This window comes from Haliaeetus albicilla, chromosome 2, assembly GCF_947461875.1.
Source record: "Haliaeetus albicilla chromosome 2, bHalAlb1.1, whole genome shotgun sequence".
In the NCBI taxonomy this organism is placed as follows: Eukaryota; Metazoa; Chordata; class Aves; order Accipitriformes; family Accipitridae; genus Haliaeetus; species Haliaeetus albicilla.
Genome location: NC_091484.1, coordinates 5,811,772 through 5,828,216, shown reverse-complemented (window position 1 = coordinate 5,828,216; position 16,445 = coordinate 5,811,772). Strand labels below are relative to the sequence as shown.

The 16,445-nt window shown below is 36.7% G+C and overlaps 1 protein-coding gene and 1 long non-coding RNA gene across 4 annotated transcripts in view; one reads left to right on the top strand and one right to left on the bottom strand.

The window, feature by feature from the left end:
* Positions 1-16,445, top strand: part of PHACTR3 (phosphatase and actin regulator 3) — a 116,362-nt gene that overhangs the window by 28,991 nt on the left and 70,926 nt on the right. Inside the window, exon 1 of one of the 3 annotated variants that reach the window (XM_069804114.1) lies at positions 5,443-5,597. The exons of the other annotated variants lie outside the window; for them this stretch is intronic. The gene's annotated coding sequence lies outside the window, so the exon portion shown is untranslated. Of the gene's footprint in view, positions 1-5,442; positions 5,598-16,445 lie in introns of those variants that run through there. 3 annotated transcript variants of the gene reach the window in all.
* Positions 1-16,445, bottom strand: part of LOC138689341 (uncharacterized) — a 108,956-nt gene that overhangs the window by 34,508 nt on the left and 58,003 nt on the right. The gene's annotated exons all lie outside the window — the stretch shown is intronic.

Sequence of the window (16,445 nt, the reverse complement as noted above, 5' to 3'; positions counted from 1 at the left end):
CTTAACATCAGCTCTTATTCCTGTGGAAATCAGTGCCAGTGAAATAAAAAATGCAATGTTAGGTCTTTCACTTCTTTTAGAGTAGTACTTACGTATAATCAGTTTAGAGTCAAATTATCCAGCTTTCATTCATAGAGTAACGCTTTGCTGTGTAGATAATCACAACAATGGTCAACAGAAATATGTATGATTTAGTGATGTGAGTGAGTAATACTGGCAGAATCTTCCCTTTGCATTAATTGCATCCTGATCCACAGAGACAGAATAGCTGTATATATTGTCACAGTAGCTAATAAGCTGTATCAGTGACAGCTTTACCAATTGAAAATATTTCTCATCCACTGTATTAATTTACAGGATTGTAATGAGTATTGATAGGAAGCCCTTGAGTTCTGACGTTAGTGCAGTTGGAATACTGCATTTATCATTCTTCACCTACAATGTTAAGTCCAGGCTTAATTATTTTAATAATAGCTCAGCATTACACTGAATGGCTTCTGTTTGAAAAACTAACAACGAAATGGAGCTAGCAATGGCATACTCTTGAAATAATAATTTCAGACCTATGTAAAACAGATATGGTATTACACATTCCCCATTGGTTAAATTATGACTCTAGAGCCTTGACTGTGCTAGGAATAGGCAGCAGCTATCTTATTCCTGATCTCTCAACATGAGGTACCTAATCTTCTTTTCCCTCTTACAGTCACAGGGTAACGAAGAGAGTAGCTATACAAAATCACATATAAAAGTAATAAATAGAAACAGAAAACATATTTAAATTCTGAGCCTTTCACCATTTCACTGTTTCCCTCTTACAGTAATTTCTGGGCTGGGGCAGGATTTTATACAATTCAGTTGCATAACAACTTTTCAGTGAACCATTAAATTGCTTACACATACAACAAATTTTTATGACAGATGCTAAAAATAAAAAAATGACAAAAGGCCTTATTGAGGAAACAAAAGGAACTTATTGCCACATTTAAAACCCAAAAATATCCTAATTAGAGCTGATCAAGAGACAAAGGGAGAGTGGTATATTAATTTTGTAGCTTTTGGAAATACTTTTTAGGACATTTTAAAGCCACTTCCAGGAATATATTGGAATATCTGGTCTCTCTTTTTCTACTATAACATCAATTCCAAATCAGAAAAGGTTACAAATGTTGATTACTGAAGTAGTAACAAAAGCAATCCAAGCATGTTAAGTGCATTCAAATGAAACAAGCTTTAAAATAAGAGGAATTTCTTCAGGTTCATGACAATAGAACAAATGTTTCATTCTACAATCTTTCTAAATCTAATCTCAAAGTTTCTGGTTTAAAGAGTAGTTTCCAATGTTTATGAATATGCCTCTTCTATAGGTATGCATTAAATCTGATAGAAGAAAGTCTCAAAATTGAGTCCAAACAAAATTTATGGGTATTTAAGAAATACTGAGTAAGTTATAGTCCTAATTTCACCTAATTTAAAACCTGTTTAAGAGGGGTTCCTCAAATGCCAATTTTTCTTCAGTGTGTTTCAAAGAGTCTGCTGATTCTATCTGAAGAGTTCTAAAATTAGCACTCAGCATTCTGATACACAGACAAATTTTCACATGATCATTTTTTCTTGAAAAACAAGAATCAGAAGCAAACTACCTTGGATTTTCAAGAGGTAACCTAGCCAATTTCCCCACCCCCACCCCTTCCTCAATGGGGAAATAAGCTTTTCAGTATCCATATAGGGTTTTGTATGCCAAGTTTGTGCTACATCAATTGTTCAAGTCATTACATGGTAACTTTGACAATTTAGTCTCTTTTTATTGAAAGACTTTTAAACAAACTGCACAATAAAACATTGGAAGATGGAACGTTGCTCAGCTTTAATGAAAGGGGTCACCATTTGATACCAGCAAAGAATATCTTATATTTTAGCTGTAATCCAAAGAAGATCTATGATCTCATAAATGAATGAATGTCTTCTAACATAAAAATGCACTGACAGCTGAAAGGTAGAATATTATATCTAAAACTACTACCACATGCACACAATTTTACATGAAACTTTTAGGATGCTTTACAAAATTCACATACTTGAAGTATGTTTGCTAAGAAAAGCTTAACAAAAATTTAGTTCTCCAGTATATAGGGAACACCAAAGTGTATGAAGGGAGTTCAGATTCTTAAAGAGATATTTTTAAAAGGCATAAATTCACTGTAGATATTATTTATTCCTGCAGTGTAAGTTGCCAGAGGCACTTCATATATGCAAGTGTAAAAATGAGAGTTCTGAGTCTCATGCAAAAAGTTAAGATTAAAGTCTGGGTCCTGTTAAGGAGGAAAAGTTCTATTTTATTTATAGCAATGGAAAATCTGAATCTGAAGTTAAGCCATTTCAAGCTTTTGGGGAATTCTGCCCATCAGCAGGAGTACGAAACATCAACCTGCTCAGTACATTCATTCATTTGTTAGCTCAGTCCTATATCAAAAGTTTCAACTTCCCTTGGTCGCTGCAGTCAGCCTCAGAAGCCCTCCAACATTTACCTGCTTGGCCATGACACAACTCCTCCATTGCTGAACAACCAGTTTGGTTGGCCTAAAGAGGAATGATTCATAGAAACTTCTAAACCTGACAAGATCTGTTTTATTTTCCAGCAAAATATTTAAGAAGCTTTTCCCAGATTTTCAAACTTGTGTGCCTAAATTTCAAGTATTTAGAAGCTTAGCAGACTTGGTTTTAAAACTCAAAGAAGCATGTTTGCGCATAAGGCATCTCACTGACAGAGGAATCCTATTAACCCTGTTAAGACTATGTGCTTAAATTTAAGCACATGTTTGGGAACTTTGCTGGGTTAGTCTCTTTATTTTTTGATAGAGATTTTGCTTAATATTTTTTATTTACATTTGAAAGTTAGGCCTTTGGTTGTCATAGCTTTTTCCAGAACTTCAGTAAGTAGAAGGCATGAATTCTGTACACAGAATGGTGAGATAGTAATTGTCTTTTTTTTTTTTTTTTTTTTAATTAACTAAGGACTTCAATACAAGCAAGGAAATATGCTTTTAGATATGAGGATGTTTGTCATTTTCCTTGTTCAAATTTATCTTACACTTTTCCCTACTTTACCCAGCTGTCTAATATTCTGATCAGAGCCTTATTTACCTGCCCAATTTTAGCATTCCTCCATTCAGGAATCATTCAGAAAAGGCTAGTCTTGCCAGCAACAAGGTGAGGAGACTTACAAGATGACTCAACATCCTTCTTTCTCTTATGATACAACACAGAAAGATCGTTAGACTTTAAAGCACATGCCTGAGAGATTATAATAGCAAGAACTTACTGAATAATAGTTAGATTAACGGCCAGGCACTGATTGATGGGTCAGGATAATGCTCACTAGCAAACTTCTACTAAATACTAAAAGAAAAAATGGGATTTTTTTTTCATCTTGTCATTGCATTTAGTTCTCTAAGATATTTAATCTCTTGTCACATTACAGACATAATTACATAAAAACAATCAGGAAACCCAGATTTATCAAAAAGCAAAGTTCCCAAATTTTTGGGCTGGCTCCCCTTCTAGAGAGAATCAGAAACTTCTGAAATGCAAAAATTATACTCAGAAAATGTAAGGAAGTCCTTAGGTAGAACGTATATATATATTTTATATATATATGTATACAAAATTTTTTACCTAAGTTATGCCATTGACGTTACTGAAAAGACTCCCAGTGATGTTAATAGTCATTGAAACAGTACTTCATTCAACTTGTTCCTTAAAGTATCCCTCAGGGAATAAGTAACAGGCTGTCCATTGAAGTCTTGTTTGTGACTGAAAGTCTGTCTCTGTTTTACATGTATTCATTGAATTAAAATGAATCAATCTTATATTATCCATATGATTAGTGCACTTTTTTCAGAACAAGCAATTTACCTGAGTTGCAATGGATCATTCAGTCACCAGCTAAACTACTCTGGAAAATAAATGTGGGTGGTTGTAGAAGATGCATAAGAAGACTTAATTAGAGAAAGAAACTGTTAATATATATTTCACTGGGAAAAAAGCCCTGTGATTTAGTTTAAATTCATAAGATTTTTTTAAAAATTGTTTAAATTTTCTCCCTGGATTTTGAAAGTTCACTAGCCATTTTAAGAGCAAGAGGTATGCTCAGAGCTCCAAAGTGGAATTGTTTGCCAGAACACAATTTCAAGAATTATATGACCTAATATCTACAGAAGCAGACAGTGCTTGGTTTATTTTAAAAATATTTTCCTTTAGAACTGAAAAATTATAACTTTGGAACATGGGTGTAATGTCCAACATTTCAATCTACTAACAGATGTAAAATAATACTGCTCGATAGTAGGGACAAGATATTTCTGAGCAGTCAACAAAGAGCTGAAGCAGCTGCAGAATGAGATTTCAGCACAGAACTGTGGATAGTGATTGTATTTGAAAGTGTAGAAGAATTCTTATACCTGTGGTTTTGGCCAGTTCTGTACAGACACCTTGCAAGCAAAGATCTTCTCAAACAAGAACTGTTTTTCACTTTGATCTTATTTTCTGCATCATTGGCATAGAATACTTGAACAGAACAGTCATTGTGGTTTTAAGTCTGCTTTTGCCTTTATGCAAGAAAGCCAGTGTTTTTAAATTTAGATGGTAATAATATGTTCCCAGTGACAAAATAATGTACAAAACCATTCTGAGATATAGCTTGCCTGAAGCTGAGAGCAATGCAGCTGTTCACTGAGAGTCCTCTCTTGTTTCTTTTAAATCTGGAGCATCTGCCTTTCCAAAACACTTCAATGTTAAGTCTCCCTAATGAAGGCATTTAGGATTGCAGGAAGGAAAGACTGTTTTCCTGAATTCTGGGAAGTATGGTTAAGACTGGGTGGGGAATAATATGAAATTTAAATATTCTAGAAAAAATAGTAAGGGAAAAGCCCAGAACAGGCTTTCACTACTATAATTTAAGCTGGAATCTTTTCAAACAGTGCTGAAGCAGTTTGCTGACAGTGCTATAAGTCAAAATTGCCTTGGGAGAAAGGAATCACAAGTTTGATGTGGTAGCAGACCGAAAGTTACAGTGGGGTTAGAGGCACTTTAATGACCAAAACATCTCCAATGTGTTTTGTTTCTGGTGTTAAACCAAGTCTAGAGGTCTTCTCCAGCATTTCCAATGAAAAATCTGTATTGGTTAAACAGTGACTTCTGGCTTTTTCTACAGGAGACAAAAAGAGAAACTTTTGCAACAAAGAGAAGTTGATTTGCAGATTTTCATCTGGTTCTTCATTTAGAAAACTGAGCCGAATTCTGAGCATTACGTGGGTTTTCACAGTTGCATACAGTATACTATTAATGATCCAGGCGCCTGTCAGCGAAGACATGATTTTCATGGTTAAAATAGGAAATGCATTCATCTGTTTTACATAATATAAACAGACCTGGATAGAGCCCAAAGGGTCTATCCTTGTATTCCTATGCAACTTGAAGAGAAAAAGTGAAGGAGTTTCAAGGGAGAACAGTAACAGAAGGTGAAAGGAAATAACCGTTTTCTTCCTCGGATTGAGCTGCTGCATTCTGTGTGCTCCGAGCAACAGCAGCACTCAGGGGTAAGTAGCAAGGAATAGAAGAAATGAATAGAAAAATTGATAAATACTTACTTCTTGCTACTGATGCCTTATATTGTTAAACTGATCTATCATATTTACTTGGAGTTTTAACTGAGCTGAGTGGACATTATGTACCCTAAAGCTTTGGGCATTTTTTAAATATTGCTGAGATCCTATGTTGAGGGTATGCAGCTAGCTTTTAACATTAAGGAGTTAGGACTCCTATGATATTTTTCTTGTGATACAATATGCAATAATGTGTTATCTCTGTGATCATTATGAATATAGGAAAAAAAAATCCATTGGCTATCTTTTAGCTGAAAAAGTAGGATTGTTCTTTCATACTTCGTGCTCCAAAAATCATACATTTCATAACCATGAATGTATTCCTCCAAAACTAGGAATAAGTGATGGTGCTGGCAGATTAATTGCATAACTGTCTATTACACGTGCTTCATTTCAATATTGATATATACACTTTTTCAGTAGGGAGAGGGATTTATGTCTACAGTTATGTTTCAGAGAAGGGGGGGGGGCAAGGAATGGGGAATTTTTCCCACTGCATGTCACAATGCTTTTTAGTTTAGACATGTATTGGATAGTTGGTCTCTTTCCTCCTGGCACTGATGAGAAAAAGAGTTTCTCTAAAAAGTCCAACAGTGTAAGAAAGTTTATTTCTGTGAAACCTTTAAATCTGCTCAGGTAATCTAACAGTTGTCCAGCATGCGTATGATTGCATTTTGCTGTATAATTTGAAGCTGCAGAATGTTTTTATGCTACCTAGTATTTAAGACGCTGATGTATATTCATTTTCAACCTACAACTTAAAAAATCAGTTGAAAAGAAATGTATTTTTTTGTAAAATATGAACTTTTTCAATAATGTATAGAACAACATATTGAAGCATTCAGAAGGAGATCCTTTTTTTTTTTTTAAATAAATTTGGATGTGCATTATGATTAAAATAAAGTGCCTGGTGAAACTAAATTCACATACTTAAAAAAAAAAGCCATCAATTCCCTTCCTCTCTCACTCTTCCTACACATTATTCATCTGGTATGTGAAAAGCTGTTCAGTGGCTTCCACACAAAAGCAACACGAAAAGAAAGCCAAAGATGTTTTAGTTAAATAATGATTATTCTTCAGGAGCCTTTTAAAGCACAAACTAAAATGTTCTCCAGATACTGAGAAAACATCACATACGTAGTTTCAGATAATTACATGTTATATACCAGAAAGCCACTATATTAAGAGCACATTATTAAGATTTTAAAGGCAAGCACTAAAAACTTAGGAAATGCCAGAATCATGGTTGCCTACGCAACCTTCATTTGGTTCCTTGTGCATACGCATTATGATGCAGCCTTAAAGTGCATGATCACACACATTTTTCTCCAGTAATCTATGAAGGCAGAAGTATTAATATATTCAGAAGCTTTTTTGTAGCGCCTATCACTACAGTACCTGCTCCACAAAAGCCCTAAGTAGTGTGGGGCTGGTGTGTCCACCTTACATAGTTGATGAGTTTGCAGAGCATCAGAGAGAGATTTAAAAATACTAATTTTGACTGCCTCACTTGAGACATGTATACTATGATTTTCCAGAACCATTAGATAAAGCAGCATTTTATATGCTTAGAGAATAATGTCTACTAAATTCTGTTGTGGATTCTTACCTACCTGAAGTTTTGCATGTCAACTGTAGTTTCAAGATGAGCACCCTGTTTAAATAACTTATTCCTTTCCCCCTGGAGCAGTCTGGCAGGGGTAGGAGCGAGAACCCAGTTCTCCAAGGCCTTCTCCATCTACCTTTTCCCACAGTTCCCTGACCGATTCACAACTTTTGCAGCAAAGCCACCATACAGTGGTGATAATATTTCTCAGTGAATGACTACAGAATACTGCATTAAGATTATGTAGCTAACAGCATGCACATATGAGTTCTAGTAAAGACTTCAGGATCTAAATTAAAAGAGCCCCAGACCTTCTGCCACACAGATCAACATCACTGTTTCATCAGCAGTATTTCAGCCAGTAGATCTACTGCACAGAGTAACAGGGTAACTGAACTGAACCAGCAGATAGGAATGAAGATGAAACCTTTACCAGAACCCATTAGGTATTTTCCAATAGAGAAACAGTGGTCCAAAATCTTGGAATCCATTTGAGGCTGTTGATGGTAGTGTGCTTTGACTTTAACTTTTCTTTTTCCCGTTAAATCTCTCCAACTGAGTTTTGTCTCTATTGAAATTTTGGCTCCAGATCTTTCTCTCTTTCATATTGTAATCCTACACTTCACCATTCCCAGGCACAATTTTTCTTCTCTGAAATCTAAGCCTGGGACAAAATTTTAGGACACGTGCTTTGAAGGTAAAGCCAATTAAGAAGTTGTTCTGCCTTTAGCTATTTATTTCCACTCCCACATGTAGTTCATCATCCTGCACTCAACAGCTTGTCCTTCATTTTTGCCCACTGAATGGTTTCTGAGGCAATGTTGTGAAGTGTAGCACTGAAATAATCCAGGTTAAGAGCTCCCTTTAAAAAAGAAGTGAAATTATACACATTAAAGGGCTAAGGAGACTTTCAGTGGCTCTTGGGGTTAACATCTTTTTTAAGTAAACCTAGATAAAGTATTTTAATCTCCCTTTAAAAGATCAATATGGTTTTTGCCATTGGATTTATAGTGTTAGTCAATAAATTAAATCTATAATGTGTAATTCCTAGTAGTGCCAGTCCTCATACCTGTAATAATTTGTAGTGGCTATGTTGTAAGCATTAAATGTTATACACAAGAGCATGCCATGAATGGTATATTATTATTGATATTACAAGTTCATAAATTATACTTGATTAATTTATGGATCTCAAATGTGTGGAAATATTTTGTCCACCACCAATCCCTTGTTTCTGCTTGAAATCTGGCACTATTTTGCGATTATAAAGCAACCCTGAGTTAACAGAATGTGATTTGTGTAGTTTTTGGAGGATTGAAAAGGAGTTGATTTATAGTAGACCTCATATGGCTAGCATCATGGGTAGCATTTACTTCAGCATGGTCTTGTCACAGTGACAACTGCCCAGTACAACTTCAGACTTGTGTGACTGGAATACTTTTCCTTACTCTCCTTGTGGTGTTAGAGGTGTACAAATCTCAACTGAGAGTGCGTAAAAGATTTCCAATTTTGTGTTAGTGTTTTCCTGTTCTGTGGTTTTGACCTAAACACTTAACAGGCTCTTGTGATAAAGAGAGAGAATGGAGTACAAAGCTGTTTGGAGGAAGAAATCTGCTAACCTGGGGAAATAGAAATGTTTTTCTTAAAGAATGCATAATCTGAAATGTGATTAAGCACATAAGGTATGAAAATCCCAAAGGCCTGTCTGGTGAACTGAATTAGATTGCTGTTTGATTTGTAGCAGTCACTTTACCTTATTATTGCAGTTTGCTTTTTCTATTTCTAATCTCTGAAAGTGATGTCTATGAGAGGTAACTTTGCAATGGTATGACATTTTCCATCCTTTTTTCCACTTCAGAATAAAGACTCAGTTTTCACTAAAGCAGCTGGTAAGGAACCTAATAGTGAAAATGCTTTAACTGAATTAGTTGAATGAATGCTCTGATTTAGACAACAGTTCCTACTGTGACCTGGGAAAATTTTCTCATTGTTTCCAAGAATTGAAAAATAAGGTTCTATTTTAACATAAAAATTTTGAAAATTATGGATTTTTTCACAGCACAAGAAATCCCGTTACTATCTATTTCTAATGTTTATGACAGTGCTTTCATTTGATGTATATTTTTTTACTTACTTATTTTTTACTGGACAGTCCTGTAGCAGATCCTCAGTTGATATATGCAATGGTAGATCAATTGATTTCATAAAAGCTGTAATAATTTATAACACTGATTGTGAATCTGTCCTTGAAAAATTATTTTTGAGAGGACTTAGCTCTCTGTGGTAGGAAAAAATTTTGTGGTTAGAGTGCTGGACTAAGGAAAGGATGTGTTCTATATCCAGTTGGTCAAAACTTTGGAAAAGTCTGTGCCACAGTCTGTCTTGTAAAGTTTGACTAACCCTTTTTTTTTTTATATTTAAATTGCAGTCTCTTCAGAAAGACACTTTTATTTATCAGTTATTTTCTTGGTTGTTTTTACAGCTTGTATCTTGGAGTTGTTATATGGCTCCAAGGAAAAAGAAAAAAAAATCTGCCTTGCAACTTTTACAACAACAATTTTTGAAATCTAAGAGATAAGTTGCAAAAAAATCCTAACAACCAAAACCTCCTTATTTGGCATGATTAGAGCCCATCACTGTAGATAAGCCTGAACCCTATACAAATAGGGGCCGGTTTGCTGCAAGTAGTGATCACACAATAATCATGTTATGACAGAGATCTAAAACAAGAATGAAGATGTCAGAGCTACCTAGCAGCAAATGTAAATTTCATCTTAAGATAAAAGCATATCAAATATACCCAAATGGCTTGTTGCCAGAGATGCTAATTAGAAAAAACTGTATTATGCACACAGGCATTTGTTCCAAATGGCTCTTCAGGGACCAGGTTAAGGAGGCGTTTCTCCTGTGTGGTTTGTTCTTGTTTACAGAGGTTATTAATATTTGCATAACCATCTCAGTGAAAAAATATGTTGAGCGAATAAAGTACACCTAAATGTGACTCTGGAAATTTCAGTTTTCAGTGAAAAGAAATTGTAAGACTTCAGGAGCTGAAATGTTAAGGAAAAGATCTAAATTACAGACAAGTACCAATAGTAGAAGATTTCAACTCCCCTCATATAGCCTGGGTCACTGCCTCTTCAGGACGTGATGTAGGGATGAATAATTCTGGACACAGTAAATGACTGCTTAATCAAATGGCTAATCATAGAACCCACGAGAAGAGATACCATTCTGAATATGACCTTGAGTGGTGCTCAGGACTCAGTTCAAAAGGGTTTAAGTGGGTAACAGCCAAAATACAGTTGTGGGGGGATAGGAGGCCCAGGGCATCCAGCTTACAGGTACTTAATTTCTAGAAAAGGTACTACATAAGAATGAGGTGATTAGGTTAAAAAGAAACCCCTGAAATAGTCCCAAAAGCAAGATGCCTACAGGATGCTTTTAAGTTGATAAAAGCATACTATGTTTGAAACCCAGGTGAAATACATGCCCGTAACTCCAGATAAAGCTGTCCTAAAATACTATGAATGGCAATGGGAAAGTTAAGGAGATACTGTAGGGAAAAGGTTGGCATTCAAAAATTAAAGTTTGCCCAAATGAGGAGAACAGGGCCATCTTAGAAACTCCGTGCATCTTTCTCATTTCCCCCTCGCTAGCACTGCATGATTCTAAAGCCATCAGTTTTCTCTTTGCCTAAAATGGTGCTGAATAGCTCTTGTCACGGGGAAGGCACCCTCCTGCCAAAGCAACTGCCAGGAATGTCCTCTCTATTAAACAGACATCCATCTATTATCTTAAGAATCCAATGGACATTGCAAATGATAGTCATACCTTTCACAGTAAATTAAATTACTTGTATCCTTTTTACTCAAAGTGGATAAATGAAGCCCAAAGGGAGGAAACAGATTGCTCAAGGCCACCAGACAAGCCAGTGGCAGGACTGCACTAAGAAAAAAAAATCAACAGCACTCCCAGGTTTGGGATACCTTGGCCCATGCACATAGACAGTCTTTATGAAAAGTGAGTCAAGAAATGTAAATAGTGACCAATTTATGGATAATTGTCTGAAAAAATAACTACACTGAAGCACAAATACTGTAAACTTGGGGTAGAATCCTGAGCTGGCAACACTGGGTGTGTTAGAAGAATAATTAATCTTTCCTGATAAGGATTTACTGAAAAACAAGTGAGCTGCCCCTTAGCAACGTTTTTTCCTGATATATCCACCAAAGCTAGTTCTGCTATGAACCACTCTCAGTCATAGCAACACCATAATTATTTTGCTAAGCATTTAGCAACTGTGTTGCCACATGTCATTACAAACAAATAATGCATCTTTGAAGTGACAAGTAAGAGAAGTGTGAATGAGGAGTTGTTAGAATCATTTCACCTGGTCAGCAGGCGACCTAACCTGCACAAGGGTGCCGCAAGCTGTCATTGGGGACTGTCATAAACAGAGCAGCTTCCAGCCCAGAATGTGCCGAAAAGATGATTAACTTTGTCACAGAGCTTTTGCTTATCAAAAGCCAAAGGAACAACACAAACCTGATAGCGTAACAGCATCCAGCAAAGAAAAAACCTGTTAATTCCCCAATAAAATCATGAACCATAAATGTTAGTGGACCAAAAGCCCAAGGGGAGGCTCTGCACATCAGCAGGGAAAAACCTGACATTACCCAGCAGGACAAGTGGGCAGGGCAGTACAGCCTACATAGGTCCCTGCCACACACTTACAATATCAGCTGCCTGCATTACAGATTTGTCTTTCCACAAGATCTCTCTGGCTTGCAACACTGCCCATTGGATAGTCGTGCTGCTTGGGGGGAAGCACACTGTGAAAACTTCACCATAGCCATTCCCCACCCTAACTAGCTATTTCCCCACCAGCCACCGCCGAGCCATGTAGGTCATGGAAGCTATACTGCTGGCATTTGCTAGGATGAGAAGTTGCTGAAAGGTCAGGCGCAGTTTTACCACATCCTTTCTGCCTCTTATGCAGTGCAAAACCACTACGCTCTGTGAAAGGGAATCCATGCACCTTGTGTCATAGCAGCTCCTGGAAGCACCTCTTTGCTTTTGCCCTGTCACTTGTGTTCTCCTGCTCAGTGTCACTCAGCTCCTAATGGGGCCAGAGCAGAGGAATTCTTGCTCTCCATTCTGCAATGTAGGTGCACGTGATGCTTCCTTATACCTATCATGGCTGCCTGTAATGTACTTGCTTTTACATATCCACCTCCAGATTTACAGAGAAGCTGTGCAAGCAGATGCCTCAGTCCAGTTTACATATACAGCTGTGTACCTACCCCATGGGCACAGTTATTACAATTATACATGCAAGCTGGATAATGAAAAAAACAAAAATATCTAATTAAACATGAATTTGCTATTATGCAGCAAGTAGAACTTTATGAGTTTGTAAGTAGTGTACATAGATCTCCCTTGCTGGATGACACATGGGTTACTGCTGTGGAATTTTTGCAAACCTTTGAAATCCCTGCAAAATGAGGCATCATCAGGCAAGTATAGAAATAGATGAAAAAGAGAGGAGGAGCCTGAGACAGTTGTGATAGAAATACGAGACTGGCCTTATTAACAGAAAGCTGAACTTTAACCTGCAAATACAGAAGAACTGCAAATGTGATCTCCCATTATTTAAATACATTGTATCACAATCCCTTCTCCAGCCACACCACCTTCAAAGATGTTTCAGTTGTCGTAGATTATTTCACATTTAAAAATACAGGTGTGGAGAGAGTCGCCAATATATTTAGTCTGGGGAGCTTCATTTTGGTCATCTCTGTCACTAGCTTCCTCTTAAAACATTTAATCGCAGCTTCATTCCTCTTGGCTTCTATGAAGTGGGGATTTTAATTTATTTATGCTGATGAGGAACTTTTTGCTATCCTCTTCCCTTCTTGTTGCCATTATAGAGAAGAGGGCAATGATTTTTTAAGGAAACTTTTTTACCTAGAACATGCAAAATTAAAAAGATACTGGTAAATGCAGCATAATTCAGGCTCACAGAACTCTGGAGAGCTAGTTAGAGAATACCTGTTAATAGAATTAATTTTTCATGCTCCATATATGCAGAGGAATGTATTTCAGGGAATATAACGGCTTACAGTATAAAATCAGGGTCAGTTTCAAAATTAATGTAATGAAATGCTAGAAACATGACCTGATGAAAGTACCGGTTTGTTTAAATATCCCATGACTTGTTAACTGTACAACAAACGCTCAGCTTCACCCGTTGCACAGTGATTGAAGAGGAAAATGCCACATGTGACTAATCTGACAGTTACTTGTAATATTTAATGTAGCCAACCCCCTCTCAAACTTCTGCTTCTGGCTAATGTTTATTTATAACTTTGCTGCCAAGTATTACTTAAAAACTAAAACAAAGGACGGGATTCAAATATGAAGCATGGGTTACTGCCATCCCATCTTCCCTTGAGGCTGCTTGTGATGGCTTTCTCAGACTTACTTCCCCAGTCCTTCCCTGTTCTTTAATTCTTTCTACAGCAAGTTCACCTCCCTCCCCAGAAAATCTTGAGATTTTCTTAGAAGTCAGGTAACTTAAATTAAACCATGGGTTATTGAGCCTTTATGACTCACTTTATCAAGCTCTTCTGAATAACCATGTGGGCCAGAAAATTAATTAATTTCTATTGTGTATTTGCAAAATCTATTAATGTTCTTCAAGAAGAAATAAGCTCTGTCACTCACAGAAAACTGAACTATCAGACCCTAACGTTATTTTTGCAGCACTATATTTTTCTCTAAAAGTAGATCTCAGCCTCTTGCAAGATTATCCAGGCATGATCACCAAGCACCATACTACCTAGGCAGTACTTTGGAAGATGAACAAATACATTCAAGTATCAGAAACTTTAAGAATGCAAAATTCTGATTTTCACTTTTGGAGAATAAGCCTTGAAAATTTGATCCACATGCGCCCTAATGGTTCAAAAACCAGACAGCCAAGGAAATCCCAGAATTTTCTTCAGTTCCCTTGTCCCTCTCCCACTGAAAAAAAAAAAAGGCAGGGGGGGAATGCAATTTTCAAGACTATGTTACAATTCAGACACCTAGCAATAGTAATACAGGCAAAGGACTCTTTCCCTCCCTATGTCAGCAAGCCAAAAGTCTTCTCCCTCATTTTCAGTGCCAGACAAATAGGACGGGGCCTATTTGTGTGGCACAGGCACAGTGCCCTTTGTCGACTGTAACTGTCATGTTACACCTGCGCTGCCACTGGAAGTCAGCTACAAACAGCTGCACAAAGTAGAGAAAAACAGCAGGATCCTTTTGGTTCTCCCATTACCCCAGATAACGACAACTTTTCCCAGTTTTTCTTATTTCTCTCAGGCAGATGGAAGACAGGTGATAATACCCTTTCAATATAGCATATAACAATCATCTGGAAGGCGATAAATGCTATACTCCAGAAAGACTGGCACAGTGAAACCCAACTGTATTAATAAAATGAGACAGCAACTGCATCAATCTGCAAATCCAGAGATCCTTGGAACTATGTGAATAACTGATATTTTACTATGCTGGCAGTTCTGAAAAAGTATTTTTAAAATTTCAGTTTGAAGGAAATGTTCAGCATTTCATCGTTTGATAAATTGAAGGAAGTTGAAAAAAATAGATTCATAACAAAAATATTAATAAGAGCATTTTTGGTGGTGAGAGGGTAAGGATACTCTTCCACTCAAAGGTGTCACTGAAAAATTTTATCCATAATATATTCTCCAGCTCTAGCTTTTGCTGTCTCAAATGAACTGATGGCATAGTTCATAGCCTTTGGATCTGCAGAGCTGTCAACTAGTGTAATTTTATAGTGAGTATCACATTTGGAATTTGGGACTATAAAATTCTGGAGCCAGGAAGTTGCAAAGAATCTTCAGTTTTCATGTAAAAAGCTGAACATTTTTTTAATCTTCCTGACTGCAGACAAGAAATGAGGAGGCAGCCATTAGGCTAGAACATCCTTGAAGGCAAAATAAAATCCAAAGTCAATCCATCAGTCAATCAATCTTGTGATTCTGGATCTCTGACTCATGATTTTAAATAGTTTGAGGTGAAGAAACTGGGTTTGGCCTTCGTTAATACAGACGTTTACTGTGGATATGCACTTCTGTGATTATTTGGAAGGCAATTTATGCCAAAAGACACACCATATGATTTACTTCCAAGCATACAATAGCATGGCAACTAACCAAATGCCATTATGAATGCCAGTTACTGTTATGCGCACACATATCAAGATGCGAACATGTATCTGTCATTCCATAACTACTAAAACACAGTTTGATGTTTTTCCCACTGGGCTACTTTTTTTCGGAGTAGTTCATTATTCAGTATTCAGAATTCATAATAGAAGGCAACACATCCCTGAATAACATTTAGATTTTAGGGACCACCTGTAAATGAGGGGCCAATATATATATATATTACCCACAGTGCAACTGTATTCTGGTCTATGTAGCTTTCACTTTTCTCTCCATTGGGAATGGAGCTGGATTCATAAGTAAACCAAGAAACAACCCTTGTCCTTGTCCTGAAAGACAGAGCTCTGGTTGGGAGGGGAGAAAATCCCAGGAAAATTGCATTGCTTATCAGTACACAAATGAACATTGCTGAAGCTTCAAAATAGCATTTGGAAGATGCTTGTGAAGTTCTTTGAATGAAATACTGAACAGGAGTCTAAAAATGAACTCTTGTTATTCAAAGTAAACGGTGTAGAAAGAAAATTAGCATTATTGTAGAGGAGAAAGGAACTGTTTGTGTTTCTGGTCATTAAAAGTGTGATTAAACTGAAGAAGTTGAGATGAGATAGACCATGTGTCATGTATTTCCACTGAAGACAGCCAGGCAGCATCATATTTGACTTCAGAATAAATTCTCCTGTAGCTGTGTATCCTAGTAGGGCTTGATTTTATTAAATGTCATGCTAGAAACTATTACTTTGCTGTGTTTATATGAAGTAGCTACTGGTGCCATCCCATCTGTGCCTCAACCCTCATTAGCCTCTGCTCTCATTTTCTACAAAGATTAATCTATTTTGAGAAAAATCATGGCAAGAAATTATGCTTGTATAGCAAGGTCTCATTCTGCAAATTGTGAGAACTGTGAAGTTGTCCTTCTGTTTGCACTGAATCTAAGGC